The sequence below is a fragment of the Myxine glutinosa genome, chromosome 4 (assembly GCF_964187855.1).
Source record: "Myxine glutinosa chromosome 4, kmMyxGlut1.1, whole genome shotgun sequence".
In the NCBI taxonomy this organism is placed as follows: domain Eukaryota; kingdom Metazoa; phylum Chordata; class Myxini; order Myxiniformes; family Myxinidae; genus Myxine; species Myxine glutinosa.
Window position 1 is genome coordinate 177159438 of NC_136264.1, and position 26670 is coordinate 177186107.

General features: G+C 44.9%; 1 protein-coding gene across 4 annotated transcripts in view; it reads right to left on the bottom strand.

Annotated features, from left to right (window-relative positions):
- Positions 1 to 26670, bottom strand: part of LRAT (lecithin retinol acyltransferase) — an 85298-nt gene that overhangs the window by 32575 nt on the left and 26053 nt on the right. For 3 of the 4 annotated variants that reach the window (XM_078776746.1, XM_068114016.2, XM_068114018.2), the window contains exon 3: positions 17824 to 18003. The gene's annotated coding sequence lies outside the window, so the exon portion shown is untranslated. Of the gene's footprint in view, positions 1 to 16703; positions 16999 to 17823; positions 18004 to 26670 lie in introns of those variants that run through there. The other variant, XM_078776748.1, reaches the window with a different exon arrangement.

A 26670-nucleotide genomic window follows, 5' to 3' on the forward strand; every position in this document is an offset into this window, starting at 1 on the left:
CCCAATGGTGTTCGATGGGGTTGAGTTCAGGGCTCTGTGCAGGCCAGTCAAGTTCTTCCACACTGATCTCGACAAACCATTTCTGTATGGACCTTGCTTTGTGCACGGGGGTATTATCCCATCTCGTCTTCAGTTGTCTTACCCTTCCTCCCGTCCTTGGTACACTGAGTCTTGTGGTGAGGCAGTTGCCCTGAAACAACTTGCCTTTGCCTCTTGGAAGGCAAATCCAACTGAAGGCAATCTCAGTTCCCTCCACCAAGCTCGGAACAAGTGTGTGTCTACACTCAGGAGTGCCAGGAAGCACTATCTCTCCACACTCAGGAATGAACTCTCAAACCTGTCTCCTTCCTCCAAATCCTGGTGGCATCTAGTCAAATCCGTTTCTGGTGTTTGTTCCCCCTCCATCCCCTTCCTTACCTCAAATGGCTACACAGATGACACCGCACGTGACAAAGCCGAATGCCTCAACTCTGTGTTTGCCTCAAAATCTTGTGTCCCAAACCCAACTCTCTCAGTTCCCACCTTACCCAGTCGAACGCAACTGCTCCTGGACTCTGTGTCCTTCTCTCCTGACAAGGTGGGAGTGGCAGATAGTGGAGTCATCAGCAAAGAGATAGAGAGGATTATCCAGAGAGTCAGAGAGATCATTGATACAACAAACAACAACAGGCATTTTAAGGCCATTTTCCCTGCAAGAGCAGGGGTTAGCGGGGGAGAGAAGTTTTTGTCAAACCTCGACTCTGATTCTGCAACTGGACCAGACGGCATAAGCCCACAGGTCATAAAATCCTGCTCTGACGCTCTATCTCACCCTCTCTCTGTTCTTTTTACCCTCTCTTTTGCTCAAGGTCATCTGCCAGCATCTTGGAAATCAGCAAACATTACCGCTTTACACAAAAAAGGTGCTAAAACAGATCCTTGCAACTACAGACCAATCAGCCTGCTCCCAATTATCAGCAAAGTCATGGAATCCATCATTGCTTCGGATATGAAATCATTACTCTTCTCCAATGGCTTGATCTCCGATCATCAATTTGGATTCAGACCAGGTCATTCTACTCTGGACATGCTGCTTCTGCTGTCTCAACAATGGATGGAGGTCCTCAATGCCAAACAGGAAATCAGAGCTGTCTCCCTTGACATATTACTTGCCTTCGATATGGTCTGGCACCCAGCTCTGCTCACCAAACTCTCCTCCTATGGTATCCATGGAAATCTCCACGCTTGGCTTGCGGACTTCCTCTCTGGTCATAGTCAACGTGTGGCCCTGAATGGTTTTCTCTCATCTCCCCTGCCTGTTCTGGCTGGTGTTCCCCAAGGTAGTGTTCTGGGCCCTGTGCTATTTCTGGTCTTCATCAATGATCTCTCCCCCGCTAACCCCTGCTCTTGCAGGGAAAATGGCCTTAAAATGCCTGTTGTTGTTTGTTGTATCAATGATCTCTCCGACTCTCTGGATAATCCTCTCTCTCTCTTTGCTGATGACTCCACTATCTGCCACTCCATTCGTCGTCCCTCAGATCGGCAGTCTGCAGCCTCCTCACTCTCTGCAGACCTGGACAAAATCACAGACTGGTCAAACAAGTGGAACATGTCTTTCAATCCTGACAAATCTCACACTCTTACTATGTCTCTCCGAAAAGACAGACTGGAAAACCCTCCCATCCACTTTCTCAACAATCCTCTCCAAGAAGTTCTGTCACTCAAGCTTTTGGGTCTCACTATCTGCCATGATCTTTCTTGGGAAAACCACATTTCCAAGCTGGCCTCCAAAGCCAGTCACCGACTGGGCATCCTCCAATGTGCGAAGTCCTTCCTCGGCACACCTGAGCTCCTCACCACATACAAGGCTTTCATCCGCAGCTCAATGGAATACTGCTCTCCCCTCTGGGCTGGTGCTCCAGCCTCACACCTAGCTCAGCTTCACGCTGTTGAAACCAGAGCTTTCAGAATTATTGGAATCTCCTGCGATGAAGCTAACTCCGAGGGCCTTTCACTCACTCACCGCAGGCAGGTTGGTTGTCTTTCTGTCTTCTACCGACTCCTCTCCGGCCTTGCTCCCCCAGCTCTCTCTGTGCTCTGTCCCCCAAATATTCCTTCAGGTCGCACAAGATCTGCCAGCAACCCTCTTATGGTTAAACTGCCAAAATCTAGGCTCTCTGCTCACCTTCACTCTTTCATTCCCCTTTTCTCCCGCCTCTGGAACAAACTCCCCCACTCGCTTCAATCCCACTCCACCCTCCAGGTCTTTAAAACAGCTGTTCACCACCATCTCTTATCTTCCCCCATCCAAAACCTTGATCTTTTCTACCCCCGCTAATTTTCACCTCAGATACACTTTTTTGAAATTCCAACTTCTTTCCTGGAAGTCCATGCAGTGTCCATATGTTTTATACCTCTCCCACCTCCCCCCAAGCCCTCTCCTTCCCACAGTTCTCTCGATGTCCTTGCTCTCAAATGTTGTGTTTGTGTCCTTCCCCCTCTCTCCCCATCTTGTTTACCACTCCCCTTATTTGGTGTTTTGTGTGTCGGTTTGACTTTTTGTGTGATTAATGTTAGCTCTTTCATGAGCCTCGATCTTGTATACAAAAAAATAAAAAGAAATTGTCACACTGAAACAGGAAAGGGCCTTCCCCAAACCATTGGCACAAAGTTGGAAGCACACAATCGTCTAGACTCTAGAGTGTCATTGTATGCTGTAGCATTAAGATTTCCCTTCACTGGAAATAAGGGGCCTAGCCTGAACCATGAAAAACATCCCCATACCATTATTCCTCCTCCACCAAACTTTACAGTTGGCACTATGCCAATACTGTGTTTTGAATCACGTGGTGGTGAGGTGTTTTGAATCACGTGGTGGTGAGGTGTTTTGAATCACGTGGTGGTGAGGTGTTTTGAATTGTGTAATGGTGAGGTGAGCATGACATTTTTGAGCAAAACCTCCACAGTAACTACTATCCCGGCAGACCAGACGACCTTGAGGACGTGTGTCTACATTACTTTGTGGCCAACTATGACTGGTACAGCAAAGACAACAATGGGGATAGATTTTACAGGAAGTTGTCCAAGCCCAGGCTTGTAAATCACATGCTATTTGATCCTGAAAGGGAAGATCAGAGACCAGACTACTTATATTCCCTGATTCTTCTCTTCGTACCCTTCAGAGACTAAAGTTCTCTTCTCGAAGAGAAATAAACTGCTGAGGAAGCATTGCACCGCCTCTTGCCAGTACATTATGACTGTTTGGCATATCACTCACGACTGCAGACTATGCTTAAAGCTCAGGCAACTGTCAAGAAAGTTGATGAAGTCAGACAGGCAGATGGAGTAGAACAAAATAACTTCAAAGAGGACGACGATCCTCAGTTGTTTGGCGAAGCTAAGGCTGCTATGTGAGACATGTTCGACATGAATGCCAATACATCCATCAAAATGACTCTCAAAGAGAGGGTCACAATGTTAAATGACGATCAGAGGTGCATCTTTGAAAACGTGAAGAGTCACCTTCAACATGAATGTCAACGTGAAGCCCATAAATGTCATTGTGACGTCAAGCCTTTGAGAATGTTCATTAGTGGTGTCGGGAGCACTGGGAAGTCATTTCTCATCGAGGCTGTAAAGGCTCTGGTTGATGATATGTGGCCATCTGGCGATTTGAAGTGTGCCATTGCTGCACCCACTGGCTTGGCTGCTTTCAATGTTGGTGGTGTGACTATTCACCAGCTGTTTCAGTTACCAGTACAGAATGAAGGCAAGGAAGCAGGCTACTCGTCACGGTCTAAAGCAGACCAGAAAGTCCTGAAGAGCACACCACACTTCGTGGCTTGAAAATTCTGATCTTTTATTTATTTTTTATTTTTTTTTTTTACTGAATCGAGGCTCGTGAAAGAGCTGACATTTACTTCACAAACAAATCAACCAGACAAACAAAATATATAAAAAGAGGGAGCGGAAGACAAGAGAAGGGGAAGCACACAAACACTTGAGAGCACACAACATTTAAAAGCAGGGAGATGGGGGGGGGGGGGGGGGTGGGAGAAGTATAAAACACAACGACACCAAGGACTTCCAGGACAGAAGTTGGTATTTCGAAAAAGTGGAATTGGGGTGAAATTAGCGGGGGTAGAAAAGATCAAGGTTTTTGATGGAGGAAGATAAGAGATGGTGGTGAACAGCTGTTTTAAAGACCTGGAGGGTGGAGTGGGATTGAAGAGAGTGAGGGAGTTTGTTCCAGAGGCGGGAGAAAAGAGGATTGAAAGAGTGAAAGTGAGCAGAGAGTCTTGATTTTGGCAGTTTAACCATAAGAGGGTTGCAGGCAGATCTTGTGCGACCTGTAGGAATATTTGCGGGACAGAGCCCAGAGAGAGCTGGGGGGGCAAGGCCAGAGAGCAGTCGGTAGAAGACGGAAAGACCACCAACCTGCCTGCGGTGAGTGAGTGAGAGGCCCTTGGAGTTAGCTTCATCGCGGAAGATTCCAATGATTCTGAATGCTTTGGTTTCAACAGCATGAAGACGAGCTAGGTGTGAGGCAGGAGCACCAGCCCAGAAGGGAGAGCAATATTCCATTGAGCTGCGGATGAAAGCCTTGTATGTGGTGAGGGGCTCAGGTGTGCCAAGGAAGGACTTCGCACGACGGAGGATGCCCAGTCGGCGACTGGCTTTGGAGGCCAGATTTGAAATGTGGTTTTCCCAGGAAAGATCATGGCAGATAGTGAGACCCAAAAGCTTGAGTGACAGAACTTCTTGGAGAGGATTATTCAGAAAGTGGATGGGAGGGTTGTCCGGTCGGTCTTTTCGGAGAGACATCGTAAGAGTGTGAGATTTGTCAGGATTGAAAGACATGTTCCACTTGTTTGCCCAGTCTGTGATTTTGTCTAGGTCTGCAGAGAGTGAGGAGGCTGCAGACTGCTGATCTGAGGGATGAAGAATGGAGCGACAGAGAGTAGAGTCATCAGCAAAGAGATAGAGATAGTCAGAGAGCCTACTACACTCTATTTCAACCCATAGCATACAAAAGGTTTGACCCCCTAGAGTTGTTGGGGGTATCAAGCTGAGTAAAAAAAAGTATGTAAGATTGACCCCCCCTGCTGGAACTAGTCACCAGACCCCCCTAAAATGACCCCAATAATGGGTTATTTCAACCCATCTCATACATGGACCAAATTTGGTTACAATATAGTGTCATGTCAGGACATTACAAAAACATCAAATCTAACAACTTACCCTGCTGGAAAGGTGATGTTAGACCCCCCGCAAAGTACCCCCCAAAATGGGTTATTTCAACCCATCTCATACATGGACCAAATTTGGTCACAATATAGTGTCATGTTAGGACATTACAAAAACATCAAATCTAACAACTTACCCTGCTGGAAAGGTGATGTTAGACCCCCCGCAAAGTGCCCCCCCCCTAAAAACGGGTTATTTCAACCCATCTCATACATGGACCAAATTTGGTCACAATATAGTGTCATGTCAGGACATTGCAAAAACATCAAATCTAACAACTTACCCTGCTGGGTAGGTGATGTTAGACCCCCCCCCCGGCCCCAAAGTACCCCTGTTTCAAGCCATCGTTTACATGAACCAACTTCGGTCACAATCATGTCATCAGGATATTACAAATTATCAAATGTAACAACTTAACAGCTTAAGACATGTCTGTACATTGACATACATCATCATTTAATGCCCCTAGTTTAGTAAAAGTATGCAAATGACCTTGCTAGGCCCTCCTTGGTAATATTTTTTGTAAACTACGGAAGCCAATAGAGGACAACCAATAAAATATTGTTGATGCACTTATAATAGCATGACATGATCAAATATAATATAATAATAGAAGCCTGAATGAAACCAATCAGAGATGATTGACTTGTAGGCATACTATCCTAAATTTCATGAGCATTATATGGTCAAATAGCAAATACATTTTGTATTTAACTTTCACAGATACTGAACGAGCCCCTCCTTGAGGAACTGCATATTCTAGATTTTCCAGTTTTTAAGCAACATGCTTTCATATAGTAAGTATGGAAACTTAATCTGAAGAATTTATGTTTTCCTCTTGACATTCCCCTCTTCTTTTGGTTAATAATGATAACAAAGTTGATATTTGTTCCACATTAGAGGATATTAAAATGTTTAACAATCAAACATTATTTGAAATGCATTGGTTTGATAATTTAAAATGTTTAATCTTATTACAAAGATTAACTAATAAAGCTCAGAAGCCTCTTACAATGGAGATTAATAGTTAAATCAAACTTCTATACTTGTAGTTGTAACTTGTAGTGTGTATGCTGATTTCATTAACCAACACTTGTAGTGTATGCTGACTTTATTTGATTTGTGATATTAATTTTCAGATACAGATGGACTCTGACAGAGATACCACAATGGATACAGTAAAAAAGAATGTACAAGGTACAAAATTACATCCCTTATATTTTAAGAATTTGATGATGCACATTGGCCCGTTTGAAATTTGATGTTGCAATGATGCTGGTGTGAAAGGAATGCAAGTCACTCTGAAATATAAGTCCACCCTCCTATCCTTGATTTAAAAGTAAGCTTGATGCTCAGTATTGCATAGAGATGACTCCCTTAACCTCACCACGCAAGGTTTACCTATTTCATGTATATTCCGGGGGGGGGGGGGGCTTTTATTCCTTCCACACAGGTTCAAATTATGACAAATTGAACATGACCAACACAAGCCTCAACAAATTTGCTTACCATATATTTCTTTTGTTTTCTTTTGTTTTCCTTAATTATTTTGTGTTAATGCAGGTCCCATTTGTTCACTGCACGGGGAAGGGACAAGCAAAGCTGTAGATCATGGTGCTATTATTCTCTTCACACCCGACACTTTAAAGAGATGCACAAATATTCTAGAAGTACGAAAGCGTTGTTCTCTAAAGTATGCAGATAGTGTGTTACCTGAAGAGGTAGATGGTATGCATGGATATCATAGAAGCTGCTACCAAAAATTCATCGCTTTGTCTAAAGCACATCGAGATGCGATCAGTAAGGGTACGCCCCCAGACACCGAAAATATGCCATCCAGCAGTGTGAATAGAATGACCAGGTCAAATATCCAAACCCCTAAACCTACAGATAGGACAGGTATATTCCCTGAAGTATGTATTTTCTGCAGTCGTGCAAGAAAGATGGTGAACAGGGTCTGTTGCTGACAGGAAGTCATGTTTCGTTTATGTTTGAGTCTTGTGATAATAAATAGTAATCCTCATTGACTGATGGTGAGTTTATATATTTGAAGTATCATGTATTTTGTGTGTAGATTGTTTTGAGGAAGGGTCTAACATCACCCACCTTTTCCAGAAGGGTAACGTTAGATTTGTTATATTTGTACATCGTGACCAAATTTGGTTCGTATATGCAATAGGAGATTGCGGGGGGTCTAACATCACCTACCCAGCAGGGTAAGTTGTTAGATTTGATGTTTGTGTAATGTCCTGACATGACACTATATTGTAACCAAATTTGGTCCATGTATGAGATGGGTTGAAATAACCCGTTTTTAGGGGGGGGGGGGCACTTTGCAGGGGGTCTAACATCACCTTTCCAGCAGGGTAAGTTGTTAGATTTGATGTTTTTGTAATGTCCTAACATGACACTATATTGTGACCAAATTTGGTCCATGTATGAGATGGGTTGAAATAACCCATTTTGGGGGGTACTTTGCGGGGGGTCTAACATCACCTTTCCAGCAGGGTAAGTTGTTAGATTTGACATTTTTGTAATGTCCTGACATGACACTATATTGTAACCAAATTTGGTCCATGTATGAGATGGGTTGAAATAACCCATTATTGGGGTCATTTTAGGGGGGTCTGGTGACTAGTTCCAGCAGGGGGGGGTCAATCTTACATACTTTTTTTTACTCAGCTTGATACCCCCAACAACTCTAGGGGGTCAAACCTTTTGTATGCTATGGGTTGAAATAGAGTGTAGTAGGCTCTCTGACTAAGAGCATTTTCAAGAGAGTCAGAGAGATCATTGATGAAGACCAGAAAAAGCACAGGGCCCAGAACACTGCCTTGGGGATCTCCAGCCTGAACAGGAAGAGGAGATGAGAGAAACCCATTCAGGGCCACACGTTGACTTCGACTAGAGAGGAAGTCCGCCAGCCATGCGTGGAGATTTCCATGGATACCAAAAGAGGAGAGTTTGGTGAGCAGAGCGGGGTGCCAGACCGTATCGAAGGCACGTGATATGTCAAGGGAGACAGCTCTAATTTTCTGCTTGGCATTGAGGACCGCCATCCATTGTTGAGAAAGCAGAAGCAGCATGTTCAGAGTAGAGTGACCAGGTCTGAAACCAAATTGATGATCAGAGATCAAGCCATTGGAGAAGAGGAAAGATTTCATATCTGAAGCGATGATGGATTCCATGACTTTGCTGATAATTGGGAGAAGGCTGATTGGTCTGTAGTTGCTGGGATCTGTTTTTGCACCTTTTTTGTGCAAAGCGGTGATGTTGGCAGATTTCCAAGCAGATGGAAGATGACCTTGAGCAAAAGAGAGGGTGAAGAGCACAGAGAGAGGGAGTGAAAGAGCGGAAGAACAGAATTTTAGGACCCATGGGCTGATGCCATCAGGTCCAGTGGCAGAATCAGAGTCGAGCATTGACAGAAACTTTTCCACCTTGTCAGGAGGAAAGGACACAGAGTCCAGGAGCAGCTGGGTACGACTGGGTATGGTGGGTACAGAGAGGGATGGGTTTGGGACACAAGATTTAGAGGCAAACACAGAGTTGAGGCATTCAGCTTTTTCACGTGCGGAGTCAGCCGTGTGGCCATTTGAGGTGAGGGAGGGGATGGAGGGGGAACAAACACCAGAAACAGATTTGACCAGACGCCACCAGGATTTGGAAGAGGGAGACAGATAAGAGAGTTCTGTCCTGAGAACGGAGAGATATTGTTTCCTGGCTCTCCTGAGGGTGGACACACACTTGTTTCGGGCTTTGTGAAAGGAAATGAGATTTCCTTCCATTGGATTTGCTTTCCAGGAAACGAAAGCAAGTTGTTTCTGGGCAATAGCCTTACCACAAGATTCCATGTACCATGGACGGGAGGAAGGGTATGACAACTGAAGACGAGATGGGATAAATCTGTGCATGAGAGAGAGCAATTTACTTTGGAAGAATTCCCAGGATGAGTTGATGTCAGAGGCGGTAGAGATGGGAGACCAGTCCAGATGATTGTTGGCTGCTTGAAGACCGTGCCAGTTGGCCTGAGTGAAATGCCAGACTCGTCGCCGCTGAGGCTCTCTGAGAATGGTCAGAGAGATGTCCACTTTAACAAGCACATGATCAGATGAGCCGATTGGAGCAGAAGAAGAGCAGCAGACATTTTCAGGGAAGTGAGTCATAACCAAGTCCAGAAGAGAAGATGCTCCATTGACTGAGATCCGGGTCGGGAAATTGACAGATTGTGTCATTCCCAGTGAGTCACAGAAGTCCTTTGCTGAAGAGCCATGGCTGGTGAGAGAGGTACCCACACCCAGCCAACTGGCATGGTGACAATTGAAATCACCACATATGAGGAAGAGAGAGTTGGGTTGGGTAGATAGAAGTTGGTCCATATTATCAGACAGCGAGATGTAGATGGAGTCATCACTGTTTGGTGGACGGTACAACACACATATGAACAAAAGGTGGGAGCGAAGGGGAAGCCGTAGCCAAAGGTATTCCTGGGGGTGAGGTGGAGAGAGGGCAGTGCAGGGTGAGTGAGGAAGAGAGTTTTTTCTAAAGATAGCAACCTCCTCTCCAGGACGAGGCTCAGGTCTATCATACCGGAGGAGGTAGTAACCTGGGAGAGATACCAAGGAATCTGAGACATCATGAAGGAGGAAAGTTTCTGTTCAGCAGATCACGTCTGGTTTGTCAGAAGCAACCTGTATGGAGAGATCAGTCAAGTTTGAGCGAAGGCCCCGGATGTTTGAGGTCCATACTGTTAAAGAAGAGGAAGGGGGAGCATCGGATACAGAACAGGGGGGGGGGGGGGGAGTGGTAGGGTAAGATGTGGAAGAGGAGGAAGAGGTAGGGAGAGCTGTTGAAGGTGTGTCAGAGATTTCAGAATGGCTTGGAGAAAGGGAAGAATGGGGCGGACAAAAGGTTTGATGGTGATTGGGTGAGGTGCAGTGAGGTGTTATTTGAGGAGGGGGAAGAGTGAGGCAGAAGGTTGAGGGAGATGAAGGTGAAAGTTGGAAGGGGGAAGAAGCGGGGAGGACGCTTTGAGGAGGTCTAGGAGGGGAGTCTAGGAGGGGAGGAGTGAGGGAGAGTCTCGGAGGGGAGGGGTTTGGGGGGAGTTTAGGAGGGAAGGGGCAAGGGGGGGAGATCTGAAAGGGATGGGTGATGGGGAAGATTTGGAGGGGGAGGGGCAAGGGGGAAGATTTGAAAGGGATGGGTGATGGGGAAGATTTGGAGGGGAGGGGCAAGGGGGAATATTTGAAAGAGATGGGTGATGGGGAAGATTTGGAGGTCAGGGGCAAGGGGGTGGATTTGGAGGGGAGGGGTGATGGGCAAGTTTTGAAGGGGAGGGGTGATGGGGAAGTTTTGGAGGGAAGGGGTGATGGGGAAGATTTGGAGGGGAGGGGTGAGATTGGATTTTGAAAAATGTACGATTAATGGGAAACGAACATTTATTGCAAAATGAGTTTCTTGAGACCTTCGAGTCAAAAATATGTTTGAGGACGCTGAAGGATGGGTGGAGTTCTGGAGAGTTTAGGGAATGTAGAAAAGAGGAACTGTAACTGTAAGAGATGGAATTTTTTTTTGGAATGAATAGATTTGGTGAGCAAGTCGAAAGCATCCTTTTATAGAAGAAGAAGAAAAAGGTGTTATAGTATATGACAGAATACAGTTCTTCATGGGACAGTTGAAACATTTTTTAACGACGTGAACACGTGATCACGAACAACGTGATCACGAACAACGTGGTCGAAGAACGAACGAACAAATAAGAACGAACAACGGATAAGAACAGAGAAGGGAATTTTTTTTTTTTTTTTTTTTTTGAGTTGAGATGAAAACAGAGACAGAGACCGAACGTGAACGTGAAAAATAGAGACCGAAAGTTATTGCGAGCGCAATCGAAGAACCGCTGAGACAGAAACAAAGCCTCAAGCCAAGGTCAGACACGGTAGCCTACTAGTACTACACGAGGCCTCAGAATATGCGACACGAACTAACCGACGATTCTGTACACAGGTATGAAAAACCAAAACACCAAGAATACTATTAAAGACACACCAATAGTTACACACACCGAAAGAAAGATACAGTTTCGACAAAAACACAATTGTGAAAAGTTACTTTACTTCGAAAGCGTGCGTGCATGGACAGCTTTGAAGAGATGTGACGTGACGTGACGAGAAGAGACGTGAAGATACTTTGAAGAGATTTAAAACGTTAGACAAGTGGTCGATGTTCGGGGAAGTTAGGGGGAGAAGAGAAAATCTAAGAAATAAGCAATACAGCGAAGGAAAGAACTTAAATTCACAGAACACCTATGGGGGTAGGGAAGCCGAGAGAAACCAGGCCACGCACCATTGACGAAGTTTCAATGGTTTCCAGTCTCAACATGGCATATATTCACCTGAGGCTGGAAGAGCTGTTTGGGGGAGACAAGTGGTTTGGAAATATCAGTGTCCTCTTTGTTAGTGATTTGCTCCAACTGCAGCCAGTCAATGGCAATCCTGTGTTTGAGGTTTTAGACAAGAAGACTACGTGCCACAATCTGGGATGTGCAACATCTGTTAACATTTGGAAAGACTCTGTAGTGTATGATGAGCTCACCATCAATGAACGACAGAAGAAGGATGGCAAATTGTCATCTATACTGGATTGTGTGAGATGTGGTTGTCTGACTGAAGAAAGCATTGCTACCCTTCAAGAACGGGTTGTTGATGGCACAGTCTTGGAAACATTTCATGATCTCCAGAATTCAGGAATGAGTCCAGTCTGTCTCTTTCCCACTCGAAAACAGTGCAATAAGGTGAATCACGACATGCTTAATCAGTTGGACTCTGAAAAGGATGTAATACAATGCACCGACGAGGTTGAAAAAACTAAAAGTACGGCCAAGTGGCATGACAAGGCAGCTAAACAGCTGAACAACCTCAATAATGACTCCAGCAACACAGCAGGACTGGAAGCTGTTTTGAACCTAACATGCTGTTGCTGCGAGGGTCATGTTCAGGCGCAACATAAATGTCAAGGAAGGCCTAGTCATTGGTGCCATAGGCACCATCCTTGATGTACTAACAAGTCGCATATCTCGTTCATATATCTCGCATATCTCGTTCATATATCTCGCATAACGACATATTCACCACCATGAACGACATATCACAAAAACGACATCAATTTCTTCGTTCTTATTTCATTCAACATTATTATCCGGAGGTAAAAACTAAAATATGTTTCAGGAAATTACCGAGAGATATTTCTTCGTTTTTATTTTATTAGTTATGTGTGCATACACTTTAAATAGGTTTATTTGAAATCTTTAATTTTCACAATGTAATTTACTTGCCATTTGATGATTACAAAACACTTCCTCCTGAGGATCGTGACAATTCATGCGTTGTGTGGAAACTTCCATTTCCAAAATGAATGAGACGGGAGGGGAGCGAGGAGCGAGAAGTTGGAGAATGAGGAGCGAGGGTTTGGAGAGTGAGGAGCGAGGGTTTGGAGAGTGAGGAGCGAGGGGTTGGAGAGCAAGGAGCTAGGGGTTGGAAAGCGAGGGGTTAGAGGGCGAGGAGCGAGGGGTTAGAGAGCGAGGGCCTAGGGTTTGGAGAACAAGGAGCGAGGGGTTGGAGAGCGAGGGGTTGGAGAGAGAGGGGTTGGAGAGCGAGGAGCAAGGGGTTGGAGAGCGATGGTCTAGGGGTTTGAGAGTGAGCAGCGAGGGGTTGGAGAGCGAGGAGCGAGGGGTTGGAGAGCGAGGAGCGAGGGGTTGGAGAGCGAGGAGCGAGGGGTTGGAGAGCGACGAGCGATGGGTTGGAGAGCGAGGAGCAAGGGGTTGGAGAGAGAGGAGCTAGGGTTTAGAGAGCAAGGAGCGAGGGGTTGGAGAGCGAGGAGCGAGGGGTTGGAGTGCGAGGAGCTAGGGGTTGGAGAGCGAGGAGCTAGGGGTTGGAGAGCGAGGAGCGATGGGTTGGAGAGCGAGGAGCTAGGGGTTGGCGAGCGAGGAGCTAGGGGTTGGAGAGCGAGGAGCGAGGGGTTGGAGAGCGAGGGGTTAGAGGGTGAAGAGCGAGGGTTTGGAGAGCGAGGAGATAGGGTTTGGAGAGCGAGGAGCAAGGGGTTGGAGAGCGAGGAGCGAGGGGTTGGAGAGCGAGGAGCGAGGGGTTGGAGAGCGAGGAGCGAGGAGCGAAGGGTTGGAGAGTGAGGAGCAAGGGGTTGGAGAGTGAGGAGCTAGGGGTTGGAGAGCGAGGAGGCGAGGGGTTTGAGAGTGAGGAGCGAGGGGTTGGAGAGCGAGGGGTTGGAGAGCGAGGAGCGAGGGGTTAGAGAGCGAGGATCAAGGGGTTGGAGAGCGAGGAGCTAGGGGTTGGAGAGTGAGGAGCGAGGGCTTGGAGAGCGAGGAGCGAGGGGTAGGAGAGCGAGGAGCGAGGGGTTGGATAGCGAGGAACTAGGGGTTGGAGCGCGAGGAGCTAGGGGTTGGAGAGCGAGGAGCGAGGGGTTGGAGAGCGAGGAGCGAGGGGTTGGAGAGCGAGGCGCTAGGGGTTGGAGAGCGAGGAGCGAGGGCTTGGAGAGCGAGGAGCGAGGGGTTGGAGAGCGAGGAGCGAGGGGTTGGAGAGCGGGGAACTAGGGGTTGGAGCGCAAGGAGCTAGGGGTTGGAGAGTGAGGAGCTAGGGGTTGGAGAGCGAGGAGCTAGGGGTTGGAGAGTGAGGGGCGATGGGTTGGAGAGCGAGGAGCTAGGGGTTGGAGAGCGAGGAGCGAGGGGTTGGAGAGTGAGGGGTTGGAGAGTGAGTAGCGAGGGTTTGGAGAGCGAGGAGCTAGGGGTTGGAGCACGAGGGGCTAGGGGTTGGAGCACGAGGGGCTAGGGGTTGGAGAGCTAGGAGCTAGGGGTTGGAGAGCGAGGAGCTAGGGGTTGGAGAGTGAGGCGCTAGGGGTTGGAGAGTGAGGAGCGATGGGTTGGAGAGTGAGGAGCGAGGGGTTGGAGAGCAAGGTGCGAGTGGTTGGAGAGCGAGGAGCGAGGGGTTGGAGAGCGAGGAGCGAGGGGTTGGAGAGCGAGGAACTAGGGGTTGGAGCGCGAGGAGCTAGGGGTTGGCGAGCGAGGAGCTAGGGGTTGGAGAGCGAGGAGCTAGGGGTTGGAGAGCGAGGAGCGATGGGTTGGAGAGCGAGGAGCTAGGGGTTGGAGAGCGAGGAGCGAGGGGTTGGAGAGTGAGGGGTTGGAGAGTGAGTAGCGAGGGTTTGGAGAGCGAGGAGCTAGGGGTTGGAGCACGAGGGGCTAGGGGTTGGAGCACGAGGGGCTAGGGGTTGGAGAGCTAGGAGCTAGGGGTTGGAGAGCGAGGAGCTAGGGGTTGGAGAGTGAGGTGCTAGGGGTTGGAGAGTGAGGAGCGATGGGTTGGAGAGTGAGGAGCGAGGGGTTGGAGAGCGAGGGGTTGGAGAGCAAGGTGCGAGGGGTTGGAGAGCGAGGAGCGAGGGGTTGGAGAGCGAGGAGTGAGCGGTTGGAGAGCAAGGAGCGAGGGGTTGGAGCGCGAGGAGCTAGAGGTTGGAGAGCGAGGAGCTAGGGGTTGGAGAGCGAGGAGCTAGGGGTTGGAGAGCGAGGAGCAAGGGGTTGGAGAGCGAGGAGCAAGGGGTTGGAGAGCGAGGAGCGAGGGGTTGGAGAGCGAGGAGCGAGGGGTTGGAGAGCGAGGAGCTAAGGGTTGGAGCGTGAGGAGCGAGGGGTTGGAGCGCGAGGAGCTAGAGGTTGGAGAGCGAGGAGCTAGGGGTTGGAGAGTGAGGAGCTAGGGGTTGGAGAGTGAGGAGCAAGGGGTTGGAGAGCGAGGAGCAAGGGGTTGGAGAGCGAGGAGCGAGGGGTTGGAGAGCGAGGAGCGAGGGGTTGGAGAGCGAGGAGCTAAGGGTTGGAGCGCGAGGAGCTAGGGGTTGGAGTGCGAGGAGCTAGGGGTTGGAGAGCGAGGAGCTAGGGGTTGGAGAGCGAGGAGCTAGGGGTTGGAGAGCGAGGAGCTAGGGGTTGGAGAGCGAGGAGCTAGGGGTTGGAGAGCGAGGAGCTAGGGGTTGGAGAGCGAGGAGCTAGGGGTTGGAGAGCGAGGAGCTAGGGGTTGGAGAGCGAGGAGCTAGGGGTTGGAGAGCGAGGAGCTAGGGGTTGGAGAGCGAGGAGCTAGGGGTTGGAGAGCGAGGAGCTCGGGGTTGGAGAGCGAGGAGTGAGGAGTTGGAGAGCGAGGGGTTAGAGGATGAGGAGCGAGGGGTTGGAGAGCAAGGAGCTAGGGTTTGGAGAGCGAGGAGCGAGGGGTTGGAGAGCGAGGAGCGAGGGGTTGGAGAGCGAGGAGTGAGGAGCGAGGGGTTGGAGAGTGAGGAGTGAGGGGTTGGAGAGTGAGGAGCGAGGGGTTGGAGAGTGAGGGGCGAGGGGTTGGAGAGTGAGGAGCGAGGGGTTGGAGAGCGAGGAGGTAGGGGTTTGGAGAGCGAGGGGCTAGGGGTTGGAGAGCGAGGAGCTAGGGGTTGGAGAGTGAGGAGCTAGGGGTTGGTGAGTGAGGAGCTGAGGGTTGGAGAGGAGCGATAAATTGGAGAGGAGCGAGGAGCGAGGAGTTGGAAAGTGAGAAGTGAGGGGCGAGGGTTTGGAGAGTGAGGAGCGAGGGGTTGGAGATCGGGGAGCGAGGGGTTGGAGATCGGGGAGCGAGGGGTTGGAGAGCGGGGATCGAGGGGTTGGAGAGCGAGGATATTGAGGTTGGAGAGCCAGCAGCTAGGGGTTGGAGAGCAAGGAGCTAGGGGTTGAAGAGCGAGGAGCAAGGGGTTGGAGAGCGAGGGGTTAGAGAGCGAGGAGCGAGGTGTTGGAGAGCGAGGAGCTAGGGGTTGGAGAGCGAGGGGCTAGGGGTTGGAGAGCGAGGGGCTAGGGGTTGGAGAATGAGGAGCAAGGAGTTGGAGAGTGAAGGCCGATTGGAGTGGAGAGTGAGGAGCGATTGGAGAGGAGAGTGAGGAGCGATTGGAGGGGAGTGTGAGGAATTGGAGAGGAGTGTGAGGAATTGGAGAGGAATGTGAAGGATTGGAGAGGAGTGTGAAGGATTGGAGAGGAGTGTGAAGGATTGGAGAGGAGTGTGAAGGATTGGAGAGGAGTGTGAAGGATTGGAGAGGAGTGTGAGGGATTGGAGAGGAGTGTGAGGAAGTATTGGAGGGGAGTGTGAGGAGGTATTGGAGGGGAGTGTGAGGAGGAGTGGGATTGGAGAGGCATGAGGGTGGAGAGAGTAGAGTGTCAGGTGGAGAGGAGTGAGGGGTCACATATTATGTGAAATAAATAAATTGGGTTCATTGCACCATTTCTGAATCTGATGAATTGCCAGTAACCATTTTGTAAAATTTAATGTGCAGCATCGAAATCAAGATGTCGAAATATCACACACGGCCATGCCCGTGGGATTCCCACGGGTGACCCCACTCGTATATTTATACACACACATAAATACGTGCAGATATCAATAAATATCATCGTGCAGGGCACCAGCATGCAAGATGCCTGAATAGCTCACCAAAGTGGTTTTCCCAGTCTGCCTGATCACACAAGGAGGGCTTAGCTTTTCTTCACTTGAATTCCGGTAAAGCTCCGACCGGTTTAAGCTGCGCATTTTGAGAGACGGAGAGTATTTCGTCAAAGTAATTCAGCACACTCTGTAACCCGTTTTGTAACTTTTGACTTTCCGTAAGAAGCTAACACAGAACGCTAAAGAAGAAATAATTTGATGTTTCAACGAATGCGTCGGTGATTATATTCTACAAGACAAGAAAAAGATTTCAAACGAGCCAATAATATTAACTGACATCAATAGTCGAAGAAAAACAAACATAAACTGTAATTGACCCGCTTCTTGGCCGGATGCACAGGAAACTTGCGTAGGGACTCTTGTAAACTCCAAGTAAACAGCCCCTGGTGTGGGATGATTTACATGCAACTTTCATTTAACCTTTTGCTCTGTCCCTAAAGCTGCCCTTGTTCCCATACACGGAATTCCTTAGCAGCTTATAGGATTTAGAATCTGTAAAATGGTCCTTTGTTTGAAAAGTTTTTTTTTTCAACCGAAGAGCGTGACTTACGACACTTTCTTGGTCAGGGAGGATAAAAAAAAAAAATTGCATTTCAAACATCACTGTTACTTACTATGTTCATCGATACAGTGAAGAATACTCCACAAGTTCGAGCTGAATATTAGGAAATGCAAGGAAACAGGAAGTCATTTGTCTCCTCATGCTTGAGCCGCCTTTAGAGGCCATTTTTCCCCGCAGGGCAGAGGTTGGCCTTTTTCGGGCACCGTGGACCCCTTTTTGAAGCAATGTTTTATGGCCAGATGCCCTTCCTGCCACAAACCCTGTTAGTCTCCTCTTGCAACACACAGGGAATTACAAGTGAAATGGTGCTCAATTTGCCGACCTTGGAAGGATGACAGGCTGAGTCAACCCCCCTGGTGTCAACTCAGCGATCGACCGGGATTACGAATCCAGGATCCCAAGCCGGCACCCTAACCGCTAAGCCAACACCAGGCTGTCTCCTCATGCTTGTGCCACAATAACTTATATTCACTCTTTCTAATCCCATTTTTAACACCTTATTTGTGGATTTGGCTTGCAAGATAGCCTCGATGTATGCAGACTTACCACGAAGTTGTCCAGTCTAGTTTGGAATCCAGACACATCTATAAACTGTCATCCCAGTGTTTCACAAGCAGGATGATTCACCACATTCGTTGGTGGACGTTAAAGATCCCACGGTGTGCTCCACACAATAGGCCAGCTATCGGAGGTGCCCAAATTTCCAATTCAAACCGTGGGTGACTCCTGTGAACGCAATGGTAGCTCCAACATGTCAACAATGCACAGTAATATGGGAAAAATATACTTCAGAGACAAAAAACTCATCGTTACATCATCGCAGTATTTGCATGAATTACAACTTCGGAAAAAATATATATCACTTACCATCATGACGTCATTGCAATATCTGCAACGTTTACACTTTCGGGGAAAATGAGAAATAACCATCACAACGGGATTACAGTGTTTGTATAAGGATTACACTTTTTTATGGAAAAAGAACAATTACCATTGTAACACCATTGTAACACGTCTAAAAATTATCCTTGAGAAACAAGCAATAAGCATCGTGAACCCATTGCAAGATCTGTTAAATGTGCAGTTGTGTGGGCAGTTGGAGTGCACCAGTTGGTTGGCATTGTCTGTTCGTGGTTCATTCGCAAACGAATTACAAATACAAATCAAACAACAGTGAAATGTACGTTTTGTTGAGTCAGGAAAAATGGTTTGATTATCCACTTCGAAACGTTTTTTCAAACATCATCTTTAAGGGGGGAATTTATTTATTTACTAGTATAAAGCATATAAAAAATGATGGGTTGTAACTGTTTTTGATGGTACAGCCACCTGAGCATGCCAAGGTCTGAAGCCTGGGCCTATAGTGTCAGGTGTGCTTATATCTTCTTTTTTATTGGACATCATACAGACGAAAATGAACACTCGTTTTACTCTGCGCGAATTGGACATCATGTGCAGCAAATTTCACCCCCCTGTGCCTTGTATTTATGGTTATTAAAAAAAATAACGTTTTCTGTACAACTACCTTGAGGCTCAGTTTACAAGCCATCGTCTACAATTCCAATGTAAGAGACATAATTACTCTTCTTTTGAGTCTTTGGAGTCCTCAGGATCTTTTGGATCCTCTGGGTCATTTGGGTCTTTTGGGTGCTCAGGGTCTTTTGCATCCTCGGGATCTTTTGGGTCCTCTGGGTCTTTTGTATCCTTGGGTCTTTTGGTTCCTCAGAGTATTTTGGGTCATTTGAGTCTTTTGGGTCCTCTGAATCTTTGGGGTCCTCCGGTCTTTTTGGTCTTCTGGGTCTTTAAGGGTCCTTGGGGTATTTTGCGTCTTGGGGGTAATTTGGGTCTTTGGTGTCCACTGGGTCCTCGGTGTCTTTTTGGTGTTTTGGATAGTTTGTGTCTGTGGGGTCTTTAAGGGTCATTGGGGTATTTTCTGTCTTCGGGGTATTTTTGGTCTTTTGGATCGTCGAGGTCGTTTTGGTCTTCTGCGTCTTTTCAATCTTTTTGGTCTTTGGGATATTTTTGGTATCTGGGTCTTTTGGGTTGATGGTATGTTTTGAGTCTTTGGGTTATTTTGGATCTTTTGAGCCTTTAAGGGCTTTGGGGTATTTTGAGTCTTCGGGTTATTGTAGATCTTTTGAGTCTTTAAGGGCTTTGGGGTATTTTGAGTCTTCAGGGTTGGGTCTTTTGGGTTATTGTGGTCTTTTGGGTCTTTGGGGTATTTTTGGTCTTTTTGGACTTCGGGGTCTTTTGGTTCTTCAGGTTATTTTGGGTGTTTGGGGTCTTCAGTGTCCTTGGGCTCTTCTGGGTCCTTGGGATCTTTGGTGTCCTCTGTGTCGTTTAGATCCTTGGGGTAATTTAAGTCTTTTGTATCCTTGGGGTCTTTTGGGTCGTTGGGGTATTTTGGGTCCTCGGAGTCTTTTAGGTCTTTTAACTGGTGGGCACACACTCGTGTTCAACGATTTCCCATTAAAACTCCACTCAAATCCCTCCGAAAGCGCGACTCAAAGCCTTTAAAACCCTTATGAAGGGGGACAGACATCACGCAAACATACAAACACACAAATACACAAACACACATTGTGTTTTATGTGGTAGATTATTTATCTTTTATCATTCATTTTCTTTATTTATCTATCCCTTAACAACTTTATTTATCAATTTAGTGGGGTTTACCCATTTCAAAACAATTTTTTTTTATACTTCTACATATTCCTGTCCTAATGTACAGGGTTGCACATCCCCATCACAGCTACATCTCAGTAATGATGAAATTTTATCCTGGTCCAATATCTATTATTAAAAATAATTAACTCATGTATATACTAACTTCATTTCTTCTAATGATTTTAGTCTCAATTAACATCTATCTGCATCCCTTTATTTCAACACATTTCATGCAACAGTACTAACTTTTCTTGTATCCTCCTCCCACCTCTCTCGTCATCACAGCCATCGGAATACGCACCTCCTCCTGTTTATGTGGCAATTGCTGGAAGCTATTTCTGCGTATGGAGGTCGATAGTTCATGGACGACAGCTGGATGGTGATGCGGTGTGTATACAGCATGTGTCTGTCGGTGTTTGTCAGTGTTCTTTTTATAATACAGATGCACGTTAGTAGTGTAATAATGTTGCTTCTGGGACACCTCCGTTTAACATGGGAAATCCCTATCTAATGTCATTTACCCCCTTGTCTTTTTCAAAAATCATAAACACCTCTATTTCTCCCACCCTCATCTTTATGAACCTTTTGTCTGTAGTACCTATCCTTAATGTTGTTCATTAGACCACTCAAACACTACAAATATTTGTTTTCTCTTATAGACCTATCATCCTTCTTCTACATATCATCTGGCAGATTAATCTTTGACCCATTCACTTCCATATTAATTCTTTCCCTCCCTCATTGCCCCTAAAGACCTCTATTTCTCTCACCCTGTTCTTTACGAACCTTCTAACCTTTTGACATGCTATCCTTATTCATTAGACCACTTAAACACCTGTGATCCTTCTGACCTTATGGACCTTTTAACCTTTTACTCTTAATATCATCTGGTGAATATAACCCACTCAAACAACGACCCTACAAATATTTGTTTATGCGTGGGAAATAATTTAATTCTCTTGCCACTCTCTTCACCATCTAATATATTAACAAAAAATATGTTTGAGTTTGGTTCTTTATTAAGATATTTTAACTGAGCTAAGATAAAATGGTAAACCTCCCTCAATGTTCTTGTTTGAGCGCCTCCAGTGCCACACACTTTTTGGTAGGCTCTGCCCACCTTTTGTTAAGCTCCGTCCACTTTTTGGAAAAACCCCGCCCACTTTTTGGTAAGCCACGCCCACCTTTTACTAAGCCACGCCCACTTTTTGTTATGCCACGCCCACTTTTTGCTATACCCCGCCCACTTTTGCTAAGCTCCGCCCACTTTTGCTAAGTCCCACCCACTTTATAAACTCTTCAGCATTGTATCATTTCCAGGTAATACATAACATCATTTTCAGGGAATTTCCATCACATCATTTCCAGTTAAGACACGCCCAGGGAATTTCCACAGGAAATGACACACACCCAGCCCTTCTTATAAAAGGCACCGACCACACAGGCTTTTTCAAACACGCTTTCTGCTTCACTTGAGAATGGACTCCTATGCCGAAATGGAATGGGATAACTTTGCTATTCCTTGGAGTCCTACTACCTGTGTAGCGCTCAACCTTCAGATTGATGAACTGGACTCGAACCTCTTGTCGATGGAGGAAATTGTATCTGAGCTACGAAATGAAAATTCTACTTTTAACACAACTTGGGATAAAGTTATTTTTTTGTTTGAAGATCTTTTGAACAACCAAGACCCACAGAACGAGTTCTACCTTGATGACCCAGCCAAAGAGTTATACCTTGGAGATCCACAAAATCCTGAAAAAGAGTTCTACCATGATGATACTTATTGTGAGTTATCAAAACAAAACCCACTGAACGAGTTCTACCTTGATGACCCAGCCAAAGAGTTATACCTTGGAGACTCACTAAATTTGGGAAAAACAAATTATGAGGTCTGCCTAGATGGTTCTAACTGTGGAGCCTACCTTGGAGACTCACTAAATTTGGGAAAAACAAATTATGAGGTTTGCCTAGATGGTTCTAACTGTGGAGCCTACCTTGGAGACTCACTAAATTTGGGAAAAACTAATTATGAGGTCTGCCTAGATGGTTCTAACTGTGGAGCCTACCTTGGAGACTCACTAAATTTGGGAAAAACAAATTATGAGGTTTGCCTAGATGGTTCTAACTGTGGAGCCTACCTTGGAGACTCACTAAATTTGGGAAAAACAAATTATGAGGTTTGCCTAGATGGTTCTAACTGTGGAGCCTACCTTGGAGACTCACTAAATTTGGGAAAAACAAATTATGAGGTCTGCCTAGATGGTTCTAACTGTGGAGCCTACCTTGGAGACTCACTAAATTTGGGAAAAACAAATTATGAGGTTTGCCTAGATGGTTCTAACTGTGGAGCCTACCTTGGAGACTCACTAAATTTGGGAAAAACTAATTATGAGGTCTGCCTAGATGGTTCTAACTGTGGAGCCTACCTTGGAGACTCACTAAATTTGGGAAAAACAAATTATGAGGTCTGCCTAGATGGTTCTAACTGTGGAGCCTACCTTGGAGACTCACTAAATTTGGGAAAAACAAATTATGAGGTTTGCCTAGATGGTTCTAACTGTGGAGCCTACCTTGGAGACTCACTAAATTTGGGAAAAACTAATTATGAGGTCTGCCTAGATGGTTCTAACTGTGGAGCCTACCTTGGAGACTCACTAAATTTCATAAAATTAGGAAAAGAGTTTTACCTTGGAGACTTTGAAAACTGGTTTCGTTTTGGAGACTCGGAATGGGGGTTTTGTTTTGATGACTCGGAATGTGATACCTATCTTGGAGGCTCAACAGGAATGTGGTTATACCTTGGGAACTTGGAAAGTTGGTTTTATTTTGGAGACTCTACCTGTGGGGTTCCTCTTGGAGACTCTTTGGATTCTAAAGCAATGAACAATGTTCTTTATTTAATGACGCTTGATTTAAGCAATATCAAGAAAGTTCGAGGAAGAAAATGCTGGAAAATTCTTTCGTCCCATTTCTACTTCTTCAAACTTAAAAGCCTTGAAAGACAGAATTGGAGGAAGAGGAAAAAAAAAAAAAAATACGTATTTAAAAAAGAAGAAAAGAAAGATTATGTTAGGGTTTGGGTGGGATTTTGAATGTGAGGGTTAGGGATGGGGTTGGGTTAGGGTTGGGATTTTGAATGTGAGGGTTAGGGTTGGGGTTGGGTTAGGGATGGGGTTGGGTTAGGGATGGGGTTGGGTTAGGGATGGGTTGGGTTAGGGTTGGGATTTTGAATGTGAGGGTTAGGGTTGGGGTTGGGTTAGGGATGGGATTGGGTTAGGGTTGGGATTTTGAATGTGAGGGTTAGGGATGGGGTTGGGTTAGGGATGGGGTTGGGTTGGGGATGGGGTTGGGTTAGGGATGGGGTTGGGTTAGGGATGGGGTTGGGTTAGGGATGGGGTTGGGTTGGGGATGGGGTTGGGTTAGGGATGGGGTTGGGTTAGGGATGGGTTGGGTTAGGGATGGGTTTGGGTTAGGGATGGGGTTGGGTTAGGGTTTGTATATTATTATGACTCACTCGCACATACACACACACACAAAAGTTAAGCCCCAACTAAAAAGTTGTGGGATTCTGTGTTTGGGGTTCACAGATTTAAAAACGTATCCCCATTATACACACACAAAAGTTAAGCCCCAACTAAAAAGTTGTGGGATTCTGTGTTTGGGGTTCACAGATTTAAAAACGTATCCCCATTATACACACACAAAAGTTAAGCCCCAACTAAAAAGTTGTGGGATTCTGTGTTTGGGGTTCACAGATTTAAAAACGTATCCCCATTATACACACACAAAAGTTAAGCCCCAACTAAAAAGTTGTGGGATTCTGTGTTTGGGGTTCACAGATTTAAAAACGTATCCCCATTACATTTTATTTATTTATTTATTATTTTCAAGGGTATTATCTGCTTACTTGTGTTTTTTGTAATTCTTGTGAGTAAAATGAACCCAAGATTTCTTCTCCATTTAAATCATATAATTTGTAGGTCCAAGGGACTGTATCCATTACATCAATGATTTTAAATAATTCACGAGTCCATTTTTGTGTATAACCTTTCTCAAAATGACTTTTCCATTTGTATATTCTTACAATATCACCAACTTTAAACTTGGGCTTTCTCAAATTAATCTCCTTTTCATATTCTAATTTTGTAAATGTTTCTGATGGTTTTGATTGTGTTGATGAATGAACTGTATTATTGTAATTATCTACAATATCCTGAATTAAATACACCCATTTTTGAGAACCGAGTTGTGTGAATTTTTTATATAATTTCTCTTTTAAAGTACGATTAAAACGCTCAATAACAACTGCCTTTCCTTCATTAAAGGTGCTGTATAATTTAATACCCTTCCCCTTAAGAAATTTCATGAATATTTTGTTATAGAACTCTGTTCCCTCATCAGTCCATAACTTCTTTGGTTTCCTTTTATCCCGATCAAATATTAGCTTAAAGGCTAACATTAAAGTATCACCCCTTTTATTTTTTAAAGGGACAACCCAGGCAAATCTACTCCTCAAATCAATAACGGTTAAAGCATACCTGTATCCCCTGTCATTATTCAATTCAATTAAATCAGCGGACCATATGTGGTCAGTGTATTTAGAATAAACCTTCCTTCTTTTAAACTTTGTGATTATAGGTTTGTGTAATTCTTCAGCCAAAAGCTCCTCAGTCTTGATGGCATCATTAGAGCCTAATAGTTTTTTGAGGAATAACCAAGACCAAGTTTCAATTTAGCATTTATCAAATTTCTCACAATAAACCTATCAACTTTCTCTCTCAACGTTGGATTTTGTATCAAAGACAAATTATACAACATTTCGCTGTCGGCTTTATGTTTTTCAGTCAACGTAGTGGTTTTCCCATAAGCAATATCATGCTTCATACACACTTCGTCATAAGAGTTGTTAATTCTTTAATTTCCTCTTCGGTGCGTTGAGATTGATTTATTTGCTTTAATACACTCAATCTTTTATGAATCTCAGTGATTTCCATCTTTTTATATTTTTCCTCCCTCTCTCTTTGCTCCCTCTCCTCCTCCTCCATTTTCTCCCTCTCCTCCTTCTCCTTTTTCTCCCTTTTCTCCCTTTCCTCCTTCTCCCTTTTCTCCCTTTCCTCCTTCTCCTTTTTCTCCCTCTCCTCCTTCTCCTCCTTTTTCTCCCTCTCCTCCTTCTCCTCCCTCTCCCTTTCCTCCTTCTCCTTTTTCTCTCTTTCCTCCTTCTCTTCTTCAACTCCTTCCTCATCCCTTGCTACCCTTGAGTTTGAACCCCAAAGAATATTATACATATACTCATCTGGATTTTGAGATATTCTTGTATCTATAATTATTTTTCTCATAATAGGATACCAATAAGATTTGTTGACGATTTCTAAAAGAGTTTTATATTTCATAACTTTGAGAAGTTCATTTTTATTTAATATTTTAAACAAGTCTCTATTTGTGGGTTTAACAATATCAGTATAAGGCCAGTTTTTTATGACAAAATTCCCATGTATATGCTCCAAATCATAAGGTATGTAATACCGAGCACCCTTTTCTTGTAGGTATCCTTGAATACAAAAATTATAATTCTCTTGTAGTCTTCTTCCTGCCATTTATGTATCAGAAATATATGTGAGATTAATATTATGACAGGTAATACCACCCCATCTTCCCACTACCAAATCGGTTTGTATTCCTCGGCTTTCTATCCTTATCTCATTACCTTCCTTCTTTGTCATGCGAACCATCGCTATACTATCATATATTTTTATTTTCTTAAAATCACGTATTTGTTGTTTACTAATTGTACTTCCACATAAATCCTTATCTTCACCAAGTGGATAATATTCTTCTTTACGAGACTGATTTAAATCATGTAGGTCTTCTATGTTTATTGAAAAAGACCAATTATACCCTAAATCAGGCATATCATACCCCCATTTATTAATTCGCATATTAACTAAATGTCCTTCTTTATAAAATTTAATTGTAAGCAGGTAGTTAAATTCAATGAGGAAAGGTGTATGGTCAGTATAACCAGGTGTTGTGGTTGTAAATTTTACTTGTTTCACAAAACGTGCTGTTTTCTTTAAAGATATATATTGTGATAAATCACTGAATCTAATCAAGTCATTCGCATCTGTAGGGTTTGGATAATTGATTAATTTATAAGTATTCTTCATATTAATATTTTTACTTACACTATATTTTTGTCGTTCAGCCTGTGCCTTTGTATAATAATTTGATAAATCAATATCCTGAGAGGATTTTCCAAAGATAGAACCATCTTTTCCAACATAGGTCATTTATATTAGATAAAAAATGATATCATAAAAATTTTCATTATTGTTGAGTTGAAATAATACATATAAACATAATTGGCCACAACATTTAGAATTAATTTCTTGAACTTGGAATGTTTGATAAACACCATTCTGTAAGAATTGTATTACTTCAACAGGTGGTGGCATACCATAACTATCAAAATAATATTTATCCTGACTATTATGAATACAAACCCAATGAGAACCATTCTGTGTGTCTAAATTCATAATAATATTCTTTGTATTCTTATTTATATGTGTTAATTCATCTCTCATACAAATAACCACATTATCAATTTTTAGTGTTTTACAATACTTAGCTAGTTCTATATTTGACGTTGTATTCTTTCCAAATTGTTTAAACCATTTATCCATTTATTTATGAGAAAGATACAATCCATTACCCCGTTTAGTTAGT